The sequence below is a fragment of the Denticeps clupeoides genome, chromosome 12, assembly GCF_900700375.1.
Source record: "Denticeps clupeoides chromosome 12, fDenClu1.1, whole genome shotgun sequence".
NCBI lineage: Eukaryota > Metazoa > Chordata > Actinopteri > Clupeiformes > Denticipitidae > Denticeps > Denticeps clupeoides.
In genome coordinates, this window is record NC_041718.1 from 10050162 (window position 1) to 10065431 (window position 15270).

The window sequence follows — 15270 nt, forward strand, 5'->3', positions numbered from 1 at the left end:
ACAATCAGCGTACACGTGCAAGTACATGAATGTTTCCATCTACAGGCATCTCTCCCATGACCCTGAACTATACATGTGGCAACAAAAAGGGATGTAGTAATCTCTGCAAATCACAGAAATGTTGTTGAAATTTGATTCACAAATATCCTACTAATTTCAGCCTTTTTCTGCCACCTGGAGAGAATAATGGCAGGAAAATGTGTTATTTTTGGAGTGGGACTGAATTCACCACTTATGCACCACAAGCCCAGCTTGACACTGTTGGATTTTTTTGTTAAGCATGTACAGGGAGAGTGCATGTGTGTTATTTCAGGACCCCTTCACTCAAATGATTTGTGATTTATGACTTTACATGTGGCTTTTACAGAGATTGTGACATTTTACAAGGACTGAAATAATTTTTTGCACATGTGGCATCAATAAAACAGTATAGCACACGTCCACATCCAGCATGGAAGAACAAAAAATGAAATACCAGTTAGAATGTGCAGCTCAATATGGCATATACATTTGAATTCAGTTCTTAATATAATTGTATAATAATATTATGAGGGAAATCTTCTTCAAAGATTAACTGAAAAAATATTTTTTTATAGACACAGAATTTATATTGTAAGTTTTGATTAGAAACTCTAGAGAGGCTGACAATGATTAATCTCAGCACAATGTTGTCATGACCATGTATCTTTTTGCTGGATTCATTGATATGATTTGAACAGACTTGCAAGTCCCATGGTATGAGACAACAAAGTTCTGGTCCAAGGCACCAGGCCAGAATTTTTGGCTTTCATGATTTAATAGTCAATTTAATCTCACTGTTTCTCAGCAACATCATTCAGGCAGCAGTACTGCCCTATGACATAAACAGGGGCTCTATCGTGAGGCATTGTCATTCCTAGGATCCATCTATTCAATAAAAAATTCATCTCAGAATCTGGGATAGTATAAAATCTACTTGTGTCCACTGAACAGCTTGTAAATGCACAGCTGCAGGAAATGACCTTTAGCAGAGAAGTGTCAGCGAACATCTCTTCTGTAGAAACTTTTTGCTCTTGAATATGAAAAGATGAAACAGACCCATAATTTCTACTGAGGGGTAATGAAGCCAATGACATCCAATCTGATACTGTGTCCTTACCGTTGCTATTTACAATGCAGCAGAGGGTTTGTTTGTTGGGCTGGTCATCAAAGCCCAATAAAACACAGGCCAAGAAGTCAGGAAACAGACTATGGGACTCTTTGCTTACTAATAAAAAGTTCTGTAAAGATTCGTACTCTCAGATTATTCAGTTGTTGCATCAGAAGAACACCAGGAACAGTGTGTGCAGTAAAAATGCATGGGAGTGGAGCCTGAGCCTGACTTGACAATAACATCCTAAAATTTTGTACTGAGTGCATGCCATTAAAGCGTCCTCGACTTGGGATCTCACTGATAAAAAGTATTATTTTTTCAGCTCATTTCAAGGCATAAGGGTAGTTCCAATGCCCACACGCAATACAACCATTCAGTAGTCTAGACGGGTTGCAAAGAGGTGCTGCCCTCATCCAGCATACCTTCATCTAGTCTGCCCTGTTATCACCATCCTCTTTGTACAGCATCTGCAAAACAAATCAAGAACAGGGTTTCATCAGTGTCGGCCGACTTGATTGGAGAGTCAGTGATTAGAGAAGAGCTCACGAGAGCTTTACTCACTAAGTCGCTTCAGTTGGAACATTTGCAGCATTTATCAGACGCCCTTATCCAGAGCGACTTACAATCAGTACTTACAGGGACAGTGACCCCGGGAGCAAATTAGGGTTCAGTGTCTTAGTCAGGGACACAATTGTAGTAAGTGGGATTTGAACCTGGGTCTCCTGGTTCATAGGCGAGTGTGTTACCCACTAAGCTACCACCACCCCTCATTAAATGTTAGAAGGGTCAGTAAGGGTCAGTATGGTCATGCCAAGTGATTACTTATGAAGACGGGTGGATGTCTTCATTAGAATCACGACTGAAAAATGTAACTGTGAATTAAGAAGCTAAGAGAAGACATCATAAGATTTGGTGGCAAAGATTTTTTCACTTTCCTGCATTACTAGATTGATTGTATTCTGAAAAAGTATTCATAAACTGGAAGATTCCGATATTACGAATCCTATGGTGAGGCAATTTCCATAAATATGTTTTTCTGGAGCGCAACAGAATCCCTGTATGAACAATTCCCTATTAGTCCATAAGTTATCACACTAACGTCAGTCATTTGACTCTACATTAGGCGCTATTTCTGAAATACAAGACGTAATGCCTGGATATAAAAAGGACCCAACCCTTTGTAACTGCATGAGTGTGACCCATGAACTTAAATAAAACTATATTCACCTCAAAGACAGTGAGAGACTTGGAAGGCTGCTTTTGGTCAAATTTTGGTCTTTTTTTTTTTTTTGTCAATTTTGACCCAATGACCCTATACATACACAGTAAACCAGTGAGACTTTCACTTTCTCATACAGTTGATGTTTTTTTCTGAAGGTGCTGTGTGATCAAAATTAAAAGGCATCATACTGTATCTACTATGGATAGTTATTACTGCCAATACTTTACATGAAGTGCATGTAAATTAGTAGATACTTACACTTAATTACGTAAAACATTAAACTATGAAAATCATTATGTAGTGTATTTCAAAAACCAAATGCTTGTGGCTGGGGGGAGAAAATTGTTTAATAGCTAAAACTTCCAAATTTTTCTAAAAAGTCATGACTCATGTATCTCATATTAAATTTTACACCTGAATCATATTAAGTCCAGAATTCTGACCCGGAAGTACTTATTGCTCTTGTTTTTGTTTTGTTTTTTAAGGAAAGTACTAGCTCACTCTTTGAAAACTTTGGACACTTTCAGGGGAAAGGGCACTGTTTGATCTGAATCAACAGGGGGCTGCAGGTAAATAAAATGAATAAAACAGTAAATCTGTCTTTCTCTTCCCCTCTGGTGAGGAACTGAGCAAAAGGAATAGATAATACAATGCTAAGACCAAGTAAAAAAAAAAAAAAAAAACAGGTCCTCACACTGCCTTGGCTGCATGCTGGGAACTAAATTATTAACTGCCTTGGGTGTACACAGTATGTGTTTGTGTATGTGCTCATGTGTGGAAGTGTGTGCACTCAGGTCAGTGCATATGTTCAGGCTGTCAATCAGAGCTGCTGCTTCCCGGATCTACAAATGAATCAGTTCAAAGCTTTTGTGAAGCCGCTGATAAAAACAGAACGTTCATGGTTTAAGTGACATTACAAACCAGGAATATTTACTGCATTTTTACTCGAACTTGAAGTTAAACATACACTGATGAATGAAAGCATATCAGTCCTTGGAGCCCTCTATCATGTTTATAAAATTAATTACACACTGTAGGTTGTATACAGGGAAAAGGTCAAGCAGGGTTAAGGTAAATTTTTCTTTAACAGGTACTTACTTAAAATGAACCTAAAATAAAAAATTAATCACTTAGCTGAACTTCAAAACGGCTATAAAGCGATTGGTAACCGTTTTCATTGCCAGTTCTAAGTATTATTACCACTCAGAAGAGGACAGTGTCATGCAGTTTCACGCATACAGACTGATTTATTAGTCCTTTAGTCAGGGAGCCAGTGTCACTGTGTTTGCAGTTGGAAATGCTTCTTCCGACTCCTTTGCTATGGCCAATATCTTCAGAGGAACGTTACATTTCAGTAGTTTGCACAGTTACACTACTTGTCACAATGGCACATAGAGGTGAGAAAAAGACCAAATTTGACTTGAACAGAGCCACTTGAAAATATATGGCCTGGAGTGTATGAAGCTGCAACAACGCCACTCTTTGACATTATTTGAAAAGGCATCCAACTACAGGAGAAACATGCAGGGGGCAGACAGAAATGTGAAGGGGGCACATGGTGGCAACAGAGATGGGACATGGGTGTGGTAGGGTGCTCTGGATAACTGTTTAACATAACATTGACCATAATTGGATGACCTATATCAAATATGTTCAAACCCACCAATAACACTTCTCACTATTGCTAATATTAAACTAAACTAAACTAAAAATGGTTGGCATAGCTGAAAAAAGGATGCATCTCACATTTGTGCTCTGCTGGGATAGAAAGTGAATAAGCTTCTCCAGTCTGTTCTCCAGTTCTCCAGTCAGCTTCTCCAGTCGAGTTCTCCCATCGGCAGACAGACAGGTTGACAGTGTTGCTTGTGGGATCAGGTACCACTGACAGTACAAATATAGATGTATTTTTTTAGTTGTTAATTATCTCACTAGTCCCTGAGATTTTGAAGACATTTTGCCCAATCTTGGCATATTCACTGTGCAATTTTTCCTGGTCACTTCCAGTTATGGGGTTTATACTCGGCTAAAACTGTACGAATAAATCACATGTAAGAAAAAAAATGATTTATGTGCACACACAGCACACACAGTTTGATGCTTGGATACATGTGCAATATGAACACATGAGAAGCAGAAGAAGAAAAAGAAGAACCCACATCCGTAGTGATGCTGAACAAAGCGAGACGCCGCTGCTTTGGCCTTCTGGTGTGCAGGGAAAAAAAAGAGGTGACAGTGCGTATGGCTACACTTTATTTGATTTACAACATTTGATTTAGAACCATAATTAACTTTTCTCCCTGTTGTTTCAGTCATACATAGGCGAGAGCAATGGTGAATTGTGATCATGCAGGTACATTGTGCGAGGCACTATGCACGCCCAAGCTGCGATTCGACCGGACCTGAGGAATTATTGCACAAGTTCAAAATTGGCTCTAAAATCATGCAGTGTATGCCCAGCTGAGAAACTTTTCCAGTGGATTTTTCAGTTACTGTAGTAAATCTTGTCCATATTCAGTTTGTGGGTAAACTATTGCTTTTTTCTCAACTTCTTAAAAGTTTGATTTAAGCGTAGAGCTGGTCCCGGACACAATATGAAAAAAATACTGCTCAAACCAACATGACATGCCAAATTCTTAACTGGAGCCATAAAGGAACTTATTCCAGCTGTGTAACATTCCTTTTGAGTTTAGAATATATATTTAAAGAAATGCTGATTAAACTTACTCACGTAATTATCCATTCTCATCATCAACGTAGACCCCCTCAGTATCTTTTTACTTTATGTTCTTGAGGTGGTGGATCTTTCTGATAAACATCAAAGATCTGCCGAGCAGAGGCCACTTTCACAATGACTATAGCCAGAATCCGATCCTTTAAGAGGCAGCTTTCAGAAAGTGCTGACAGTTTCATTCAAATAAGGACAGGATGTTTAAGCGCTCAGCAAATAATCAGAGGCTTTATTTATTTGTAATGTTGAATCAATAAAGTGGGGGCTCGCTCGCCCTCAAGTCACTATCCTAAAATAAATACAATTAGGACAACCCCCCACAAAAGACTAACAAAAACACAGTGTGGCCCTAATACCACAAAGCCCGTACCCAGGCGAGGCCGGAGGAGCACTGCATTGCTTCTCTCCACTTCAAAGGCAGCTTAATGGCATGTAATTTACAACCTCTTGAGTTAAAGAGGTGATTTTTTTTCTGCCATAAACGGCCATTATTCATGGCCCTGTCATCCCAGCGAGCCGCCTCACACTCCCCTGACCAAGAGACGGCATGTCCCACAGCAACAGGAGTGTGTGCAGGCGTCCCAGCTAATCGCTCAACTGAACTCCCAAAGCATCGGGAGCAAAACACATGCACACAGACACAAACCATCCCAAAGGACAGATGGACAAATATGAAATATAACAAATGCACAGAGTAGTTGGTCGTGGTCACTGAAATAATGGCTGTATAACCTGGACAGCAAGCATTCACAGGACTTCCAAAAAAATTATGACTATTAATGTGACAGCAAATTCCCCACTGAAAAATTATATATACTATTTAAAAAGCCTTCTACATTTACATTTACATTTACAATTACGGCATTTGGCAGTCGCCCTTATCCAGAGCGACTTACAACGTGCATTCAAGTTACCATCGATGAAGAGATCAATTCCAGTTCACTAGGACCCCAACTATGAATACAATCTTTTTATTCACTCTGTTGTAGATTCTTTACATAATTTAGACAGTAAGAAGGTTACAAGTTAATCTAAATATTGTTTTATAGAGGAAGGTCTTGAGCTGTCGTTGGAAGGTGCTCAGTGACTGAGCTGTTCTGACCTCGAGGGGGAGTTCATTCCACCACCGAGGGGCCAAGACGGAGAAGAGTCTAGATGAATGTTTTCCTTTTACCTTCAGAGATGGAGGGACTAGGTGAACAGTACTGGAGGCTCGGAGTATACGAGGTGCTAATAATGCTGCTGAAAGGTTTGGATGATACACATGGGTTAAAACTGTTCATTACATTAAAACTGGATTTAGATATGCTGATTTTGAAGGCTGGTACAGAATACCCATTGCGTTCCAGTGGTCTGAGCTGTGGTCTGTTACTCTACGAAGATCAGCGTAATTGGCCTAAAAATGTCTTGAAGGTGGACCTTAACAGAAACATGTTAAGATGTAACAAGTGCAGCAAAAACAAATAAATATGTTCTTAAAGTTCTCATATGTGGATCTGGATATTATAGATAATATTCATGAAATTTGTTATATTTAATGTTGCTGCTGATGTGTTGAAGAGTTCACCACGCAGAATTTCAAGAAATGTATTTGTATGAGTTCTAAAAGAATTCTGAACACGTTTTAGGTACTGCGACAGAATGGACTTTTTGTCTTTATATAACATTTTACCGCTCAAAAAAGGACAGTGATCTGTTCCCATTTTACTTTTAAAACGGGCCTGGCCCATTCTGAAATTGGCAGTCAATGAAGATGACCGGTTGCAGCGCAGTGTCATTATGTGAATTTTTCCGTGGAGAAAAAAGGCCTGACTTTTACAACAGGCCGTCGTTACCCCTGTCTTTACCCTGGAGCCGAGGCAACATCAGAGAGTGCGCATCAACTCTGCATGTGTATTGGTGACATGTGTGAGGATGTTTCCCACAGATTTAATGCTCAATGGACTTTGCCACCTGCTTCCCCCTTCTAGACAGAATGTCACTCACCAGCCCTGCACAGGTATTTGCCAATATGCAGACATATAATCAAGTCATTGTCCTGTATCACTGTCCAGAGAACTATCATGTGTCAGGTGGGACAGTTTCCAACAGTCCAAAAGTGTCCCTTCATGGATTCCTGCATTTTCTGTCCCTTTTGCAGCTTAATCTCCCACAGCATCTCACAGGGACATGTCTGTGGTTGGAGCAGGTGGACAGGCCTGTTGAAAATGTTGAGTGAAGACCCCTTTCATCTTGGGCCCACTTTGTTATTGTGCTCTTTGAAATCTCACTGCAGGCCATGGTTTGCCCATGCTCTTTTCAAACCAATTCAGCTTCAACATTCTTCATGGTGTTTCATAAAAACATACAATTGCAGGGTTCTCAAAGTTTTATGAAACAGTCAGTTGTGGGTCAAACCAACAATGAGGACTGCGGTTGAAGGTAGGGTGACCACAATTATCCCACAGTATCCTAAAGTGAGACAGGTGTGTACATTTTACCAAGATGAATAGCATTTTATGGCTGAATTGATTCAGTGAAAGGCATTCTGGGTCCAGGGTCATGCTGAACCCAGACAGTGGCCTACTTGCAGCCAGGCACAATGCATTAAACTCATCTTTCATATCATAAATCATCCATACCCAGACCTTTGTGTTTGGTGGTGCGGGTGGCATTTTGGTGACTTTAGTCTGAAGCGGTGACCTCTGATGTCTGGAGACTGTTCATGGCCAGTCTGGAGTTTTACCTGCGGCCCGCCGCTTGCAGTTGCATGTTGCAACATACACTCACACAGACTAACAACTTTCCCACGCCCCTGCCTCACACTGCACACACTCATTACAACATTTTTTTGTCAGAGCCACTTACAGCCCGAGGACAGCTGTGACCAGTGGCTCAGAGGGAGCCATAACGCCACAGAAAAATGCACAAATCAGCCCACCACAGTCTGACCCAACAGCCCTTGAGGGCTGGGGGGAGTGAATTTACACTAAGAGCTGTCAATTAGTCCAAAGCTACATCCATTTCACCACTCTGTTTGATTGTCATCTCAAGTAATTGCCCCTGTTGTTACAAATTTATGGTGTCCTGACACATTAAATTAGCTTTAAATGGATTTATTGAATATGTTCAAGACATAATATGGACTTTTGGTGTTAAATTGCTCATTCCCTCCATCATGCTCAGACTGCAGGGCCCTATACCAAAATCCCATCAATTTTATGTGTTTGCATTTAAAATGCTTATTTCTCTCTGCCTGAGTCCAAAGTATCAGCCCCTCAGACCGAACAGAGCGGCGAAATGTTATAAGTGGAGCGTCAGCCTGTCTCTTTCAGTGGCGTCATGTGAGCAGAGAGGATGTCACCTCTGACCCCTGGTGTGTCAAGGGCTTTTAATTAATGAACAGCTCTTTAACAATGGCCTGGAGCTGTCAGTGAACTCGATCATGTTTATTACTTCTGCAGCGTGCCAGTCCAGCTACCTGCTGCTGCATAATGACTGATGTACATTCATGTTCATGCAAACTATCAACAGGATTCGCATTTCAAACCTTTTGATGATAAGCAGTGTGTGAAAAAGTTTTTGTAAATAATATGAAACCAAAGGATTTCTTCCTGTCACAATATAACACTTGCATTTAAGTGCAAGTGGCACCATCTGCGTTACATAACTGGTTACTTTTTTTAACATACCATATATTGTATTTCTATATTGCTTTTTTATTAAAGAATTAGCTATGGTTTCAATATTCTTATGGATTGAGAAATGCTCATTAACCAGCACACTCACTGACCACCAATCTCACTGAGCACGTTCAAGTAAGCTGCCTTGTCAAAGACATGTATGAACAGATTAGCACTTTTGTAAAGCTCGCAGTCTGGCATTAGATAATAATTGGTCAGTCTTCACCCCCCAGGTAACGAAAGTATTATTCCTCAGTGTCTGAGAATGATGAAAACATTAACCCAACTCGCCCTGCAGCTTGTCCCGCAGCCAGCTCCCTGTAATTAGACACAGCTCTGAAGTGGCCACCCCAACCTCTCAGACTTCAAAGAGAATTATCAGTCACACATTTACACAAAAGAGACACGCCGCTGTTGCAATGCCACTTAGAAAACGTTACGGACAGGGTAAAAATACTTGAAAAAAAATGACACTGTGAGATCACCAGGTACACTTAAGGAACAGTGATTCAACTTGTCCAACCAGACAAAAGGTCAAAGTTGTCTCCTCCCTGAGGGACATATGTGTCAGATATGTGCAGAAGATCATTAAAATGTGCGGCTGTGAAGATGTCTGCATAAATAAACACTGGCATCATTATCCAGGCTAGAGTACAGGTTTATTTAATGAATAGTATAATTACTTAAACATAATAAAAATTATTACGTTTTTAAAAAGAGTTTTTGGACCAGCTGTCATTATTATGCAGATTTAATGTTATTAGAGCTACTTCTGCACTCTTTTGTAGTAGGAAAGTTGATGCCACCTCAAGAAATGAATGCAAGACAAATTATATGTTGATATTAATTTCAATTACACATATGTGACAGCCAAACATTTTTCAAGACTAAATGAAAAAAACATCTGCAGGTATTGCATTTTCATCCAGGTCTCAAAAACAGATGCATTCTGAGAAGAAATTCAAGCTAATACAACAATATACCTATGTATATAGAAAAAAAACATCTGATCTGGTTGGTGCAGTTCTCTGTGTTTAGGGCATTTTGTCTATGGGAAATGATGACTGTGGATTTAAACAGCTCATCAGGAGGTCCTGTAGACAGTATACAGTATATTCAGCGCTCACTCAACCTCACTCAACTGCTACATTCTATTCTTTATTATCAATATTTCTCACAAATGATCAGAAGTGGAATTTTCAGAGTGGGCAACTCTGAAAATGAATGCCCTACTTGGCCACTGCAGTGTTTACCCTGCATTGATCCAAAGCAAATGACAAATGCCCATTGGGATGAGGAGACGACATATTTGGAAGAGCAGACACATGAACGTAATGCCCATGAGATAAACAACCAAAACGCTCTATTTGTCTCTGAAAGATTTTAACCTGCAGCAGATGTCTCCATCAGCAAGCTTTCCCAGGTATCCATGTGGGACCTCAGAGCACTGTATTTACAGCATTTATCAGACGCCCTTATCCAGAGCAACTTACAAGTTACATGCAAAAATCTGATCCGGCCAATAGAAAATCCCTTAATATAATCACACCATTCCAACAAATAAATATATGAATTATCTTGCATTAATATATATATATATATATATATTTTTTTTTTTTTTTATTATTATACATTTCATTTGAATCATTGGCCCAGCAATGTGATATTACAGTACAACAATGATGATGTCTAGTTGTGGTTAACTAACTTTGGTTAAAACAGTCACATTTGTTTTGTTTTCAAAAGAAAATTATGTCCTCAGTAAGATCCAAACAAAAGGGCCTACATGTGATCGGATTTTAAAGTAATGTGTGAACAGAGGATTGTCACTATAGGTCACGGTGTATATTTTAATTCGGCGCTCACGCATCAGTTGTTTCCAGTAATGCATTGCGATTCCAGGAGTGTCTTCATCTCCTAGTTGTGTAGGACCTGTTTTACAAGTCACAACACAAGGTGACAAGCTAATGACTGAAAGACACTGGTGACCTTGTGGTAAAAATCTCCCTTTCTGCTTACGAACAGAAACACAATGAGGCCACGTCACCAGGCAAAACACCAAAGCAGTAATTATTTGCTTAATCACAGAAAAGCTGAGAGGCAGCCAGTCTTAGTGAGCGCTTCATTCGTGGAAAGAAAAGATTACAGGATAATTAAGATGATGATGATGATAATCACAGTGATGTCATCTTCGCGAGCAGTTGTACACGGGGGTTATGTTACCGCCCTAATCCTGTGTACCCAGGTCCTGGATTCAATTAAACCCTAGAGGCAACGAAGGAGCAACCCACTTGGAGCGAGGTTCCCATACACACTATCAGATTGAGTGGTTTTGTTTGACAAAATACACACGCTCTCTGCGTTCCCTGGGGGTGCATAGCACTGTTTGTAATTTGGCCATGCACTGAAATAGGTTTTCAGTTTCAAACGGTGAGCTGGCATGAACATACTGGTAACTGCCTGACAATCCTACGGTTCTGGGCAGTAATACGCTGTTTTTTTTATCTCTGGGGAAGTAAAGAATATTGGTCATATCCACTAACAGTACTTATAAGGTCATGGGTTATAATTCCATATTGTTGTGTTATTAAAGTGTCTGCTCCAATTTGAACACGGAGGAACACTTACACAGAAAGCAGGGAGCTTTTACAAGAGCCTAAAACTCCAGTGTCGGGGTCATTTTTTCCCCTATCTTGTAATAGTCTGAAAGTCAACTAGAGCACTTTTGTGTCAGTAATTAGGCCAGAATGTGCTGTGCACAATCCACTGCTGCTTTTTTGGGACAGAGTTTGGGACAGAAAATGTTGTTCTGCAAAATCCTCTCTTCATTACAGTTATAAATTCAGAGAATGGACAAACGAGTAATATGATCTGCACTAAATGTTTTATTGCTGGGAGATAGTCTACAATGGGACCCCTTAAAACTGCACAAATGGAATAATTCATTTTAACCAACATGAACAGAATTACCGTACAACAATACAAAATACAAGTATTGATTTACAAATTTAGAATTTACTAAACTTTTAGGCAAATATGTTGTTTTTTTGTTTATAAATATATCTTCAGCATTGGAATTAAATTCCCCTAAAAAAAGTACATGCCAAAAAGCTGATCAATGGTAATAAGAATAACAATTAGTCTTCAATAATTCTGTATTACAGAAGCCCCATTTGCACTTTCTTTTCAATTTCATGTAAATAGTTTCATAGGCCTTGAAGGAAAAGCTGTGAAACTTACTTAAATTATTTAGTCTTAGGGCCCTGACCAGCATAACGGTTTATTTAAAAAATAATGTCAGGTCCATCTGTCTGTTTAGTGGTGCTTTTTATTTCAGTTTGGTCTTTTAATTTTAAATCTAAATTTTAATGCACATAAATTAGCATGACATTTCAGTCACTGAGGACTTGTCTTATCTTAATCAAGTCATGATGAATGCTTTATCGACAGAAATCCACTGGCAAACTTTAAAGATGGGCGTTGTTTAATTTCCCTGGCTTTCAATAATTCATCCTGTGGTAGCATGAAGCTATTAAATTCTGCATATCTCAATTATAAAAAAAGTGTACTGAACCAATCCCTGATAAAAAAAATATAAAGCCCATAGAATTGAAGCTTAATCCCCCTGTACTGCTGAAGACAAATAAAAACTCAGATTGAAATAAGTAAAGCTGATGAAAGGAAATGATGCCCCATGATGTCCCTCGTTGTGTAACTTGATGCTGGCAGGCTGGGTGATGCCCATTTGCCCAGGCTGGGTGAAGCCCTTGGTTCTGCTTGGACCAGCCCAATCATTCAGCGATGCAGAATTGCGATTAGCTGAGTGCTGTCACGCCTGATTGCGTGTTGCCATTCTCTTTAGATTTCCTCTCAATGGGTGAGTGGGACGACGGAGAAAGAGAGGGTGGGATATTATCTCGCTGTGTCTTATCGCACAGCCATGAGCAAAACAAAAGCAGCCTGCGTGCACAAATGTTTTTAATGCTCCACATGCAATGTTTACAACCCTAAAATGGCCTGCTGGGAATCCACTGGAGGAGAAAGAAGCATTTGCTTTTTTAATGCAAGCTATAATACAATCTACCTTGATCCCTCACAGTAAATGTAATAAAATACATATATAGAGCCGACACATAGAGATTAATAGACAGGCCTGTAATTGATCTATGAACTTTCAGCAGTGATCAAATCACCTCTGGGCTTATCTACTTAGTTTTAATAAAATATTTATGTGGCCTTGAATACAACAAAAAGTTCAAAAGTTGTATACCACAAGCAATAAAGTGATATGTTTAACCTACCAATAACTCATTTCCCATTGATTAATCTTCATTCAAAGTTTTTCCCTGTTTGGGTAATTGGCAATTATTTTATCAAAGATGACAATAAATAAAATTAACAAGGAACTACTGCACAATAAATACCTGGACTTGTAAGGTCTTCCAATTACAAGGAAATGAGGGAATTACAGAGGGAAGATTTGTTGTTCAGACGTTAGTGGGCTCATGTTACCGAAATGATCATAAATCCTGAATTTTAACACTGGGTCAGGGATAATGTCAAACAACATTTTATGTTGCTGCATCAACACAAGGCAACATGCACCCTGGGGCTTGTCATTAATGTTAATATGGGATTGCAAGGTCCCTAATCAAGCATGATCTGCAGCCTATTATGCTGTACGCCTGGAGCAGGCCACACATGTCATGTTGGTGCAGTGGCCAACGATGGTCCCTGGGGAAGCCTTATGTGGGGACAGACTCCAGAACCAGTCCTGTGGTGCAAAATGACCAACTGTAGGGTTTCCCTCTACACTTATACACTCTTCAATCCACACATGGTCCTAATGACCTCATCTTCTCGCGATGGTCAGAAAGAAATGCAGCTGTTTTATTTCTTGCACAATGAAAAAAAAAAAACGAAACAAAATAATAAATCATAACAGCCTGTGGCATGTTTTGGATAATATTGGTTGATTCATGGTTTGCTGATATGTATGAACTAACATGTACATGTACATCTCTGCAAAAACTCTTTTGTTCATCATGCTGAACCAGCTCTATTTAAAAGAAAATAAAAACTAAATGCTGCATTGAGAGCTAAATGTCAGTTATCTACCCAACTTTTTACAGTATAGTATTTTTAGGACAGGATCAACATAAATTCTTTACTCAACTTTTCATTCCATTGTTTTCTGTATTGATGAAACAATCAATGTACTCTGACTTTTATGGAATGTAGACTTTCATTCTCTAAGATATACATGACATGGCCCTCCTGCACACCTATCGTGTGGTCTCTGCCCGTGTTTACTTCAAACCTGTCCTCTTAATTACCAGCATGCCTGGAGGGATCGCCCTTTCTTTCTTCTAAGACTTGTTCAGCTTCTTTCCTTTAGATAGCACGCATTAGAAAGCCACGAGAGCTCTAATCAATACAAACCCCCAATCTCTAATCTGCGTGTTAATTTCACTGAAAGTAAATTTCCTTTACTTTTAATGGAGATTATCTCTCCACTTCAAAACAAAAGGCTGACAATGTGGATGGAGAGCCGGAGAGGAGGCTGTGGGCTGATCTATCGGCTTCGCTTTCGCTCCTTCTCCGCACAGAATTCCAGATGCCTGCTGGGAAGTCTTTTGTTGTCACTCTGGTGGGAATGGGGGTATTTGAGTTAGATCTTGGTGATTGCTTGTGGGCTGTGTCTACATACAACGTGTGGCATCTCATTGTTGTGTGCCTCATGCTGGGACTGTTTTGTATGCATGAACCTGCCTGTCCCTGATTTCTGGACACCAGGCTTAAAAAGGCCGAACAGCAGGGTGCCTTGGGCTTGTGTTAAGTGCAATGTTGGAAAATGCTCCCACTGTTTACTTTATAAGTGGTTTTGTAAAGTAAGGCATTAGGTTGGGCATTGTGTGCTAGATTCTGAACTTGTAATAATGGTGTAAAGTACTGACGCTACTCATTGTGTGAAGTATGTGTGTTCATACAAGAAGAGAACAGAGTCACAGGTTCAACCCCCACTTACTACAATTGTATCCCTGAGCAGGACACTTAACCCCAAGTGTCTCCATGGGGTTTGTCCCTGTTGCTCTGGATAAGAGTATCTTCTAAATGCAGACTGATGAGATCTGTTTAGTAGTAGAAGTAAAGAATTTTTAAAAGACAGATTATAAATAATAATAATAAAATGAAGATAACGCAAAGCAAACTGTCAACATGGGAAAGTCGCTTCAGACCCAAGTGATGGATTCAGAGAACAGTTTTAATGAAAGTCAATAACAAACATTCAGAACATTCATACACTAAATAAATGGGTAAAGACCCCTGGAAAACTCCCCTTCTCAGGGGCAGCAAAAAATAGTAAACTTTGCAAATAGAGTTATTAACAGTCTTTGCTTTGGCCTGAGGATCAGCACTGGCTTGTGCCATGTTGGGTGATATGCTGCAGGTGGGTCAGTGGGTACACACAGAGCGATGGAAGCCACAATTTCATGTACATTCCTTTTGTCCTTAGTTGTGTGAT